General features: G+C 40.0%; 1 long non-coding RNA gene across 1 annotated transcript; it reads left to right on the top strand.

Moving 5' to 3' along the window:
• The first annotated feature begins 6,828 nt into the window (after positions 1–6,828).
• LOC120749934 (uncharacterized) lies at positions 6,829–12,195 on the top strand. The gene is made up of 3 exons (XR_005699884.1): positions 6,829–6,955; positions 11,493–11,646; positions 12,078–12,195. It is a non-coding gene; the product is annotated as an uncharacterized LOC120749934 (long non-coding RNA).
• Positions 12,196–12,784: the final 589 nt, after the last annotated feature.

Below are 12,784 nucleotides of genomic sequence, written 5' to 3'. Positions count from 1 at the left end.
GAATATCACGTTAACTCTCTTGGACCTTATAGAAATACAGTTCATGGCATTGATATTACCCCTCAACAAATATTCTCATTGCACAGACCAAAGTTAGTTCCCCCATCAAGTCAAGGTCTGGAAATTTCTACAGGCTATGATTTCCTCATGATTAATAGATCTGTCAAAGTCATCCAGACCAACAAGTGGATCTGAACAGAACCCCATTTAATCCACAGCTCATTCTTCAGCAAACTATCAATAAGCTTCTATTCCACTCAATGTTTCTAAGGTACACTTGGGAGAATTTGACCCTAAAACTCACATCTAAGCTTTCAAAAAATCAAGTACAACCAAGGACAATTTCCTGGTGCTGTAGGAACACAGTTCTTCTTGTAATACATTCTTGTAACATATATCCACTTCACCTTTTAGCACAGAAAGAAAATACAGTACAATGATTAGGCAAATATACTACAAAGCGAAGATCTTGTCCATGATAACATTTTTACTCTTAGAAATGCACACAGATATAATTTTCTATGCAGATGTGCCCTGGGGATTCTGTTCGCTATTGACATGCTTTTAATAGATGGCAGTGAGCAAAACTACCTTGTAAATTGCCTCCCAATCTTATTAAAAATAGCCTGATACAAACTGCACCCTAATTGCTAAATTAGGGCTATGTGCTTTGCTGAGCTAATTTTGTTGCTAAATGGGCACGTGGTGTGACAGTTAAGGGCTTTTTATCAGGTTATTACAATGAGGGATTATATAGTTTCAATGTAATTGAATTTTAACGAGGACAATTCTTAAGCAAATACACCTCCATAAATGATGCAACACTGATGTTATGCTGAGAAACTGAAGATGAAGGTTCAGTGGATCCAGCTGGACCTAGGGGGCTCTTTAGTGTTTTAATTAAAATAGGTGAGGAGTCCTCTTTTTTATATATATATATATATATTTAAAAGTATTTTTTCTTAGCCCTGTCTCTGTTCCTGGCCCAGCCAGAGAGTCCAGTGGATCTGAAGAAGGTTCCTGCTTTCATTTCCAGTTATCTCAGAACTGCTGAATGAAACTCTCTGCTCTAAAGTCCTACTTGTCATTCATTCCTACTTCAACACGCTTAGATAACAAATGCAGCAATTAAGCAATTCATATTCAACAGTCTTTTGGCCAAAACAGGTAAAGAAAAACATAGAATGCATTGCATAAGTCTTGTCCTTGTGTGATGAGAGTTGGCTGAATTCACGGCAGTCAAAATTCTAGTGGTGAATTTCAGGTGCTAAAGCTTTCTGGAGGAGCACTAAGTATGCTTTCTGTACCTAGCAGCACAAGATGTCTGACTTCTCCCAAAGACAAAATTTCTTACTGAAATTGACTGAGGCAGTGGGAAATTACTTATAACTATGGGAGAGAAAAATATCAGCCTCGAAGTCTGTTCTGACTAAGAATAAAATAAACCTCTCTCAGCTCTGATGATTGTTCCATGAGGGCAGGGGGTAAGATACACGTGATATTACACAGCATCTGTGATGGCATGTCAAAAAGGCAAGCCAACCCAGACATACACAGTTCACTATCAGAAAAGGAAACCCTAGAAGTCTGGGTTTACAACGGCGTTACTTAGCTACTCACTCTATAGTTGTACTATTTAGGATCAGTGTGGGGCAGATGAGTGGCAAGTGACTCATTTCTGACAAGAAAATACATTTCCAAAATGCTGTGAAACATACTGCAAATGGACAGAGATTGGGAAGTTCAAAAACTCTCAGGATGTAAAGAAACTGGTACATTAGGTGAGGTGTCGATGTTTGTCAACAGGGATTGCAGCTATTTTCACTTATATATTCTGGAAACAAACCAAGCAATCCCACAAAGAGAAAATGTCTTGACAAGCTCTACAGTTATTGTATTTTAATTGCTGGTAAAAGCCAGCTCAAATAATGGCATCTGCTGTGTACCTGTGCAATCACAGTGCGCTAGAATGAGCTAATGAGTGCGGAGCAGAAGACTGGCCTGAAGCCATCGCACGTGTTCACCTTAATGAGGGTCTCGTGGGGAGAGGGAGACACTGAGCAACAGACTTCTGAGACTGTAGAAGCTGTTGGAGTGGAGAAGGGTTCGATGTTTGTCCATTTTACCCACTGGAAAGATGCATACACTTAAAGGATGTTTGCTTGGCAGCTGTCTGCCTTGTGCACACAGACGTAAAACCGGCTGCGGTGTCATGATATGTTCAGATGCAGAAATATGTCTGATAACAGTTACCATAATGAGCATATTAGACACTGCTCATTACATCCTTGAAAAGCAACCAGGCCCAGCTCTCTCTGAATCACAATGAATTCAACATCCAAGTGCTGATAAGGAAGAAAACGTGCTGATGGCAGCTGCTTTTATCTTTACATTTTCCATTACTAAACTACATGCTTGCTGAGAATAAAGGATTAACCCTGTCCTGGCCCATTCCTAACCGCATGGCTCTGGAGACTCCTCAAAAGATGGCTTTGGAGCACAACGATAAGAGAACTCCCGGGGAGGAAGTAAGAATGTACTCAGAATTGATAAAGTGATCTGACTACTGCAGGATTACTTCAAACATTAAGACACTTCAGGCACTTCAAACACCTAAACATTAAACTAAAGGTGATCCCAAATCACAAAGCAGCACCATCACTTAGTGAGGAGGACACCAGGGAGCCTGAATACTTTCTGTGCTACTAATGGGTCATGCACCCTGAAAAAAGTCGTTTCACCACTCACTGTCCCTCTTTTCTTCCTGCTTTACTGTTCAGGCACAGTGCTGAGGTTCAGGCTATCTGCCTGTGTGACCAAAGTGCAAATGACACCCTTTTCAGGTTTAGAGAGGAATGAGGGCCTTCTGTTCTCCCAGTGTACTATTTACATGCTGCTATAAAGGGAAAGTTTTTCTTAACCTACCAAGTCAATCTGTCACTGTATATTCAGCTCGTAAAACCTCCCTAGGTGCTTACCAGCTTTTCAAGGCTCTGTCTTTGCTCCTCCCTTTGCTTCTTATGGCCCTTCATAGTCCACCACTCTCATCGGGTCCTTTTTCTAGCTGCGTTAAACTTCATCTTCTCCTAATATTTGATATAGTGAGTACTGTGTGTGTGTTAGTCAAACTCTTTCTAGCTTTCTGGATCCATAACTTTCATTCTTAAACTTCCCAAGAGAATAGGATGTGTGGGTAAATGTGGTATGTGTGATCTGCCTTGAACCTGTTTCTGTTTAGGTTCCCAGTGCTTGATGTCTACTGACTCCTAAAAATGAACATTGAGCATATGCATAAGCAAGAGGTTAAAACCAGCTCAGCATATGGTGCTGAGTGTTTCTTTGGATCGGAGTTTCTGATCTAGACAATGCTTGCAGGAAGCGTCATCATCACCATCTGAGGGCTGTTTGGTGGAGTGAATTGAAATGACAGTGTCTAGAAGGTGTATTCTGTAACAAGCCTTCCATATGGCAGGATTTGAGCCTGAGACCTGCACTGCAAGTCACTGCTGCCAACACTGTGTTAGCACAATATCCTTTCTTTCTGTCAGCTGTAGAATACAAAGTTAGTAGTGATACAGTGACTTAAGGAGAGCACCATGTTGTGGTATTTACTCTGATTTGCCACAGGTAATTTAATCACAGAAGCAGATGAATATACAAGGATACTAAGGTAACCTCTTAACCCTGAGAGCGTTTTTTTTCCAAGAGGAAGATTAGACCCTGATTGATTCAAGTTTCTGTGCTAAGTTGGTATTTCACTTGCTTTGTTGGTATTTCACTCTAAAACCAGAGATAAAACAAAAAGCAATAACAACACAGCAAAGGCCTTCAGAGCCATTCAGCCTATATAAACTCATTCCCCCAAGCACACATACCTCTTGCCTTCTTTTCCATCCTGTGTGAGTGTCATTGCATCAAACTGTTTGTCTGCATTATGTTGCTTTAGAAATGAACTTTCTTCTTTTCTGGAAGTTTGACCACACACACACATTTACCCTGTGTATACTTCTGGATTCTCTTTCCAGCTCGGTTAGAGTTGGAGTTGATCCGCCAGACTACTGTGCTGCAGAGAGGGATTGGGGGGAGCAGATGAACCTCACAGCTCCTCACAACCTTGTTCTTCTCATTGAGCTCAGTCTGTGAGGCTTTGCTCCACTCTCATATGAGACAGGAGTGCTAATCAATAACAGCATCTTTGCTGCATCTAACAGCATATGCTGCTCTTTGACCTTCCCTTGCCTAGCTAAATAAGAATAGACATGTCTACCAAACCATTTAGTGTTGGTTTTTAATCTGTTCTGTGTGTCTGGGGACAGATATTTACTACTGAACAATTAAAAATGGCGAAAACCTTTACTGGCTGTGTCACCTTCTTGGCAGGTCTAACCCTACAGGTATTTGACAATTAGCATCTTGCTGCTGTCCTAGCATAGGATCAATACCACTTGCCATTATTTCCCATCTCCGTGGGCTAGATTCAGCTGATGGTTTGGGGGTTTTGTGGGTTTTGTTTTGTGCGGGTTTTTTCTTTTTAATTTTTTCTTTGACTTGTACTTCTTAGAAGAAAAGCCTAAACCTTCAGAGCTGCCTCCAGTGTCTTAGGGGTGTTGGCTAAATTATACGCCACAAGATTTTTATAAGCCCTCTTTGCACAGGGTTGTTGTAATGCATTAATTGGGTTTATATTTGTAATGTTCTTTTCTATCTGTCCCTGCCCAGCAGTGCCCATCCCCCTCACTGAGATGTAACCTAATCTTGTTTTATTGAGCAAAGCCTCTGGGTCTCGCCTCTGGGCCCTGCCCCTGGGGGAAAAAGCCATGGCCAGGGATGGGCCAGCACTCTCTGGCATCGGCTCTCCATCGGGTAGGGTTTCAAGGCTGAGCAGGACATAAGAATAAAAGCAGAACTATCCACCAAGGCAGAGAGTCAAGACTCTTCCTTTACCTTCGGCAGCCGTCTAGTCTCGTGGGGAAGGCTATGCAGGGTAATGCCATTCCTTCTATGAAAAGCACCAATACTATGTGGATGACTCTGATTTGAAAGAAAAAAGAACTCGAAAGCCTGAAGTTTTAGCCTGAAAGGATGTTTATTCCAAGTATTTCTAAAAGGCTTGGGTTCAGGCTAGCATGAAGGTTCAGCTTAAGGTCAGATCTGAAAACCTTTAGTCAGTTCTAAATATTTCATTAAGATGACGTCAAGAGGCCTCTGGTATGTTTAATACAAATCTGTCCTCATTTTAGCTAGCTAGATGTCTGAGTTTTTGAATGGGACTAATATTCGTGACTATCACCAGAGAGGGTGCATTTAACTTAAATATATTCTTTTTGGTACACTGAAGGTCCATGTCTCAATGAAGAAAAAATTGTCCCTCTACTAGAGGACCAGTGTCTTTAAGCAGCTCCAATATAGCCTGAAATTAAGTCCCTCTGCAAGGTGGCTGGATACTTCTTAATTCTGGCGCAAAAAGTGAGCCTCAAATGTATTCAAAGTTCGAATACATTTTCTTTTGTGAAGAAAACTCAGACAGCGTGTTCAGCTTTTGCTAGAATGCTCATCAGTGAGTTTGGAGACATTGCTTTCCTAGACAGGCTGCTTTAAATATTAAAAATCCTGCTTTATCCAATACCATTTATCTGGGAACTGAAAGCAAATATGATCAGTGTGGTCAGTAGAGATGAAGTTGCCCAGAGTTTGTTTTAGTGTAATGATGGATGTTTATAGAACTCGGATGTAAAGTGGGTTTGGTTTACTTTCAGAGACAGCTCTTTCTCCTCATCAGAAAAGATGCTCCAAACTGTGAAAGTGTTTTGTTTAGTTTTGTTTTAAAGCTGGATAGAGTGAAGATTGGTTTTTGTGCTTGAATCTCTTGAAAAATAGGTGCTGTATAAATGGCAAAGTCAGGTTCTTACACTGATAACCTTAATAATTTGAGAGGGAAAGCACAGATCATGTCTTTCTTGAGGACTTTACCTTCATACAAGGAAAAAATTGACAATTTGGGTCAGTCTAATTTATTAAAAAGGATTAGGAAAGCCTTGTGTAGTATTGAGGACAGAGAGAAAGAAAAGCTACTTCAAACAAGATTCTGAATGACCTCTCATGAAAGAAAATTCCAACCCCTTTCCTATTTCTTTTCTCACTTTGTTTTAACAGTTTTCACCTGAATAGGCCAAGTACATTCTGCCTAGATAGAAAAAAATTCTTCCCAGTAAGAGGAAGAAATAGAATGCCTCTTTTCCAGTTTTTGGCTCAAGCACCCCAGAGGAGCAGCATTAGTCACAAGCCATTGGAATGGATAGGATAGCCTGAGCTGCTCTCTGGCTGCAACTGAGCAGGTGCTAAGCACTTGAGACAGAATCATGCTGTGCAAAGCACAGCAATCCTGGAAAAAGTAAAATAAATCCTCAAACCCCCAATAAATATTGTTTGCATATATAGCTCACCATGGCTGACTACCAGGAGGAATAAAACATGTGGAAGACAGTGCTCTTAACTGAGGATACACAGCTTGACTTCGATAATAAAGGATGATGGTACAGGATCTGGAGCAATAAACACCATATTTTTATGAATAATTTTTAGAAATAACAGAACACAAAGTCATTATAAGGGTTATCTGTTTCCATCAGCAATCTGTTGTGTTTGTGGCAGTAACCTTGGCCTGTATTTGTTCACATTATCTTTGTGCCAGGAGCTTTTAGAGGGGTTGCTATGGTTCATAATTGTAATACACTTGGAAAGTGGATGCCTGCTAGCACCTTTGCACCTGAAGGGTATAAAAGGAGTAATTAGGAAGGTAATATATGGAAGTAGGCAGCCAGAACCCATTTCTTTTAGTCCTCCATGGGTGATTGATGAGAGAGATCTTCAGGAGTTCCCGTAATCTGTCCACAGTCTAAAGCTCCTTCTGAACTTAAGAATTTCAGAAAATTCAACAGAAGTTTACAGTAATATGGTGAGTAGTTCCCACTTTTTCTTTGACCTCATTTGGAGATTTCTAAATTTTTAAATTTGATATTGTCTTGGTGGGATTTAATTTCAGATCTTTGTTTATTACTGAAAAGTTTTGCTCTTTTGTCCAGTTAAATTACAAAATCTGGTTGCCTCCCTGAGAGGGTGTCCCAGTTTTTGTGGCTACTTTGTGGCTACTAAGATTCAAGACATGTTGTCAAGTATGCACGTGCTGTCTTTTCATGACTTTAGCCAGAAATTCTTACTGTTGACTCAGGAAGGTGGAATTTTTAAATGCAGGAATTCTCAGTTTGGCAAGGGAGGAGATGCTGGCATAATCTGTTGTCTAGGCTGCAAGTACAGGTCTTGGTAGCTTTTGTGGAGAGAGGACAGTGCATTTGCTCAAGGGCCTCATTTTTCCTGTTGTCTTTGTGCAAGTTGTCTCTGACATAGGCCTGAGCTGTCCTATGGAATGGGAAGAAGAAAGGGAAAGTGGTCCTTGCTTTACACGAATATTTGATGTTGAGTAGTTACAGAGGGCATATGAGCATAGTATCTCCTCCACGTAGATCCTTGCAACTTGAAGCACAATGAATGTGTGTGATGAAGAAACAGTATTTTGCCCAGACCAACTTGACCAGCGAGCAAAATACAGAGTCTGGTCTATTTGCCGAAGAGGAACTTTGATGTCTTATTTTCCTTCTTGAGGCTCACACAAACTGAAAACTCTGGGAGTAAGCATTGAGAGGGCTGGTAAAGGAAAAGCTTTGCTTTGCTGTCCTTGTCACCTGGAAGGCAGGTTTGGGGCAGGTTTCTTTCTTTTTTTTTTTTTTTTTTTTAAGCTGTTTCTGGGGGTGAGGAAAGAAGATAAGAGAGGTATGGTGTGGTTTGTGGTTTTGTGGTGGTTTTTTTTGTTTGTTTGTTTGTTTTGGGTTTTTTTGTTGTTGTTTGGTTTGGTTTGGTTTTTTTGTTTGTTTGTTTTTGTTTTGTTTTTTCTGTTGAAGGGCAATCTGTTATTCTTTTCCTTCCAGCCCTGCTAGTTCTCAATCCAACCTGAGCCCCGAGAAGATAATAGAGAGCTTTCATATGCAAATATGTCAATTTACTTCCACAACAGCAAACCACTGAGGGCTGAAAAGGAATCCACTACAACACTAAGTTACATTATTCCAAAACCACTCTGGTCCTCAAATTCAGGGAAGGAAGTCTAATCAAAGGCCATTCAAGTCTCAACCACAGGACTTGCCTTCCTCATCTTCTTGATGCTTGTCATTTTTCTTAAATCGTTCTTCATAGTAAAATCACTGACATGCTCACCTGGACAGCTCTATCTGACCGTATTACATTAACATGGCAGACTTGAGGATGTTTTTTCCATGGCCTGAGAAATGATTTTAACCTTCTCACTCAGTGCTGTCACTGGAGCAAAGAGAAATGGAGGGCAGGGACACGCATTTATCTCCATGGCTTCCTTGTGTCTCTAAGATGTAGAGAGATACATTTCAAGAAGATGGGCAAGCTCCAGAACTGAATGCTTTACTTTTAGATGCTATTTACAAACTAAATGCAATCCTTTCTCCACACACATATAGATAGAAATGGAGAGAATACTTTTCCACAGACTATGACAATAAAATCTTTGAATCTTTTCTGGAAAATAATTTTGCTCTTTAATGCGCTTGCAAATATAAAGTAGGAAACAAAAGTTCCTATTTTAGACCATTCCATTTGACCCCTCAGGCAAGCAGAGGTGAAATGACAATTTCCTGTGAGGCAGCAAGATCTCATCACAGCAGGAAGACTTTCTGAACTCTGGAACCAGACTGGCAGTATGAATGTGGCAACCAAAATAGACACTCATGACTGGTAGCATGGACATTTATTGTTTCTAGGTCTAACATCTCTTGAGCCAAGACAGCAGGAAGGGGATGTGCTCAAAATGTCTGTGTCAGTGATTAGCAGGGTTGGAGCAGGCCTGTGCCCATTCAGTCCCCTCCAAAGGTGAGCTGCTCAGGAAAGGGCAGGAATAGAGGAAAGAGAAAAAATAACCTCCAGGAACTCTACAATGTCTGGTGTTGAAACACAAATCCTAAAGCAGACAGTCCTTAATGCTATTAGAGAGATTTTATTTGTGTGTTCCAAAGATCTTTGCTTATGTGGGGAAATCTCAGAGTAAACTTTATAGTTAAAGAAGATACGAAGAAGAAGGCTGCCTTTACTGTTACTCTGAAGCCAGTGCTCAAAATAGCCTACAGAGTAATAAGCATCAGAATACAACATCAGCCTTAGTTTCCCACAGTGTAAGTAAACCCTGGTGATGGAGGATTTTACAGCAAAGCCTGTGGGTATCTTTTCTGCCTGTGCATTGAATATGTCTTTGTGGATGCACCTTTATGCTGAGGTCAGCAGCCGGCCTTCTTCTGGGGTGCTTGGTTAATATGCCACAATAAACACACAAGAGAACCCATTTCAATTTCAGCTGTGGTCTTTTGTTACTGCGTCTTGTAAACAAATCTAAAGCTTTCAAAGTCTTGAGTTAAACCCTCTGGGAATTTTTTTTTTTTTTTTGCAACTACTGCAATAGAAGACCATGCAAACCTCTCAGGTCAGAGTGTCCCTCTGAGGTCTGTGCACTGGAGAATTGCAGAAGGGGGAAAGTAGCTTCTAACTAGCTTTTTGGTGTCCAAGTAACCACAGGAACCAGGAAAACTGGCAAGCAGAAGTATGACTTGTAATTTTTAAAAAGGCACCTAGAGAACGGGGTGGATACCAGTAGTGTGAAAAAAATCTCACCTTTATTCACACAGGAGCAGACATTGTCATCAGTAAATGTCCTATTTCCTCCTACATGAAGAGCCTTTTTTCTGTGAGAGAGAAAACATTTGAGAGTAAAAGCGGTTTAGAAGCTGATTTCCTGGTGGCCAGCGCTAACAGTTTCCAATCATCCTACATATGATAATGTTTTCCTTTATCACAATATATTTATTTACAAGCTTTTTTATGTTGAATTTCTGAGTTGAATGTCCTTTCAAAATGGCATTCATGGGAATCAATGCATGGGAAATCTTCAGTATGATAAGTAGTTGATAACTGTTCCTCCTCTAAGGAAATTCTAACAATCTAAAATACCTTAAACACAAACTTTTGCAAATCCAAACTTTCTGCAATATTCCTCTGGCCTGAGGTCCACAAAATATCTGTAAATTCTTTGTTATATCTGTAAGGGAACAAGTAGCAGTTTGCCCGAGTATGAATTTAACATAAGCAAGCTTACCAGAATATGTGAAAATATCCTCTACTTCTGGAGGGTTTCTTCAGTCTTATTTGGTATGGATTGTGGAATTTCTACAAACTGATTTTTTTAAATTAAAAAGTGAATTTAAAAAAAAAAAAATCACTGCTAGTTAATTACCGGGAAATGGAGAAGCATGTGCTACCTGCCACAATTAATTAGTCTGCCTGTGGTTTCCTAGCTCACATAAGCCTGTATTCTAATCATATGGAGACAGTGTCTGCCATGAAGTATTAGTATCCAGCCACTCAGGGGTGTGTGCAGTGCCATGGATTTCATCTGCTGGGTCAGCTGTCAGAAGCACAGACGGTGAAGACCCATGAGGGATCTTGTCCCATCTTCCTGGTTAGCACTGATTTTCTCACCTTTAAGGACTCTGTCCAGCTGGCACTTACAGGATTAAGGAAGGGAAAAAGAACCTTTCACAGTTTCAGAGGGAAGAAGTGCATCTTAATTTGTGGGCCCTGACCTTGCAGCTATGCAGTTCATGGGCAGTTTATCAGTGCTGGAAACACTGTAATAATCTTACAGCAAAGAAAATAAGAGTATTCCACATAGAATCTGGGAGAGGCAAAGCTATCCAAATATGACATGAAATGTAGTGGTGTTTATTTCAGCCAGACATACTGCTGTCATATTAAATATTTTGTTATTCTTTTTGAGCTAAATGAAAGAGATCAGGAAATAAAACTTTATTTTTGATTTATACTTGACAAAGGCAATAAATGTGATGGGAAATACTCTAGAAACTCTGCTACTGCCTTTTCTCTTGTGAGCTTTTCACCTGCACCACTTGTTTCCAGCAACAGCCAAGACTGGACATCAAAAGGACACCATGCTGCAACATCTCTTCTGTTTTCCTAATGATCTGACATCTGGAGGCATGTGATTAAATGTGATTTTCCACATTACAGAAACAAAGAAATAAATGAAATGTAGTTGCTGTCCAAGCTATAGGAGAGAAAAATTTGAAGTCAGGGCTTGTGTGTTGGCTCAAGGAGCACAAAGCAGAAGTCTAATGTAAATGCATTTTGATTTATTTTTAAGATTTTGAGTTAGCAGCACAATTTCAAAACAGGTAAGGAGTACATACAAGTCTTGTGTCTAAGGGACTGATTGTAGTAAAAGCAAAATTAATTCAATTTTAAGACTCCCAAAGCTAAATAAGCAAATTGAATGTTTGTTTGGCTTTTTGAGAGAAGCTGGATTATGCTGTTTCCCCCCTCACCCCCCCGATTTTACTTTTCAGCTAGTGCTGACAGCAGGGCTGAGTATCTGTATTCTAAGCTGACATCATGTCAAGCAGATAAACAAGACACGTCGTCATCATAGCATTTTGGGAGGCAGAGAGGAAGCATCCTTGTAATACAACATCCAATGGCTAGACCATTTTTCCAAAGCAGGTACATATTGTCCCACCTAGCAAACAATGAAAAACAAACCACCCAAAACAAATAAAAAAAGTTTGTCTTGCTTCAAATGCCACTAGCCTGTAGAGCTACTGACTGTCATGATAATCTCTTCTTTCTGGCAACTGGTAAAATGTTTAAGGACAGGAACTGAATAAAACTGAAATTTATTTTCCATTGCCTCTGAACTGGAATGAGTGTCTGTGCATTTATTGGATACTGGTTACTCTTACTCTGGCCATATCTGCTCCTAGGAAAAGCTGAAGTTGGTGCACTAAACCACCATCCTTAATCTATTTTACTTTTTACACTATTGGACTCTAGTCTTATTCCCCATTGTCTTATTTTTAACTCTTGTAGCTTGTGCTCTGATTCTTATATAACTTTATGGTTGCCTTTGATCTTTTTATCTTTCCATTCTTCAGGTTTTTCTGAATTTGGAAGGGAATACAGAAGTGTCCAGCTCTGAAGCCTCAGTTGCACTGCGACTGAATAGATTGACGTTTTCACCTCCCTCCTTTGCTGGGTGTTCTTCTTTTTTTTTGTGCATTTGAGAATAATCCAGAAGTATACAGCTGATAACTCAAATCTGCTGTCAGCTATGTCAGGAAAACAAAGATGAGGAGTGAATGAAAAATAAAACCCTTGAAGCCTCTGGGGTTGCCTTTACTTTTATTCTGAAGATTTTAAAGGAGAAGAAATAAAGCAGAGATTTCAAGGGGAGATCAGAAAGGCAGATTAAAATCAAAGAAGGAAATACAGACTTAGTGATGTGGTGTTCTGCTAAAGGTCTTAGCAGTGGCTGGTGGTTTTCTTGGAGAAACTTGGCTGGATGATAGTCAGATTTGACTAAAGCATGCATATATTGATCTGTTTCATTCATAATATTTCTGAAGTACTTAAGTGAATTGTATCTAGCATGTTTAGTCCTTCAGAGATAGTTCAAGTAGCCCTAAAATTAATCAAATCTTCTACCTCCATGAGTGATAAAACCACTGAAGATTAGTATGTAATTGCTGTGTAATGTGTCTGTTTAAATAACGTGATTGCTGTTTGATGGTGGATCTGGGTTCCAAGGGTTAGTCAAATGCCTTCACACTGAAGAGGCTGGAATTGGAAGTGTCTACAACTT

Source organism: Hirundo rustica, chromosome 3 (genome assembly GCF_015227805.2).
Source record: "Hirundo rustica isolate bHirRus1 chromosome 3, bHirRus1.pri.v3, whole genome shotgun sequence".
In the NCBI taxonomy this organism is placed as follows: domain Eukaryota; kingdom Metazoa; phylum Chordata; class Aves; order Passeriformes; family Hirundinidae; genus Hirundo; species Hirundo rustica.
The sequence above is the reverse complement of the archived record's forward strand: the minus strand, read 5'-3'. Positions and strand labels throughout refer to the sequence as shown.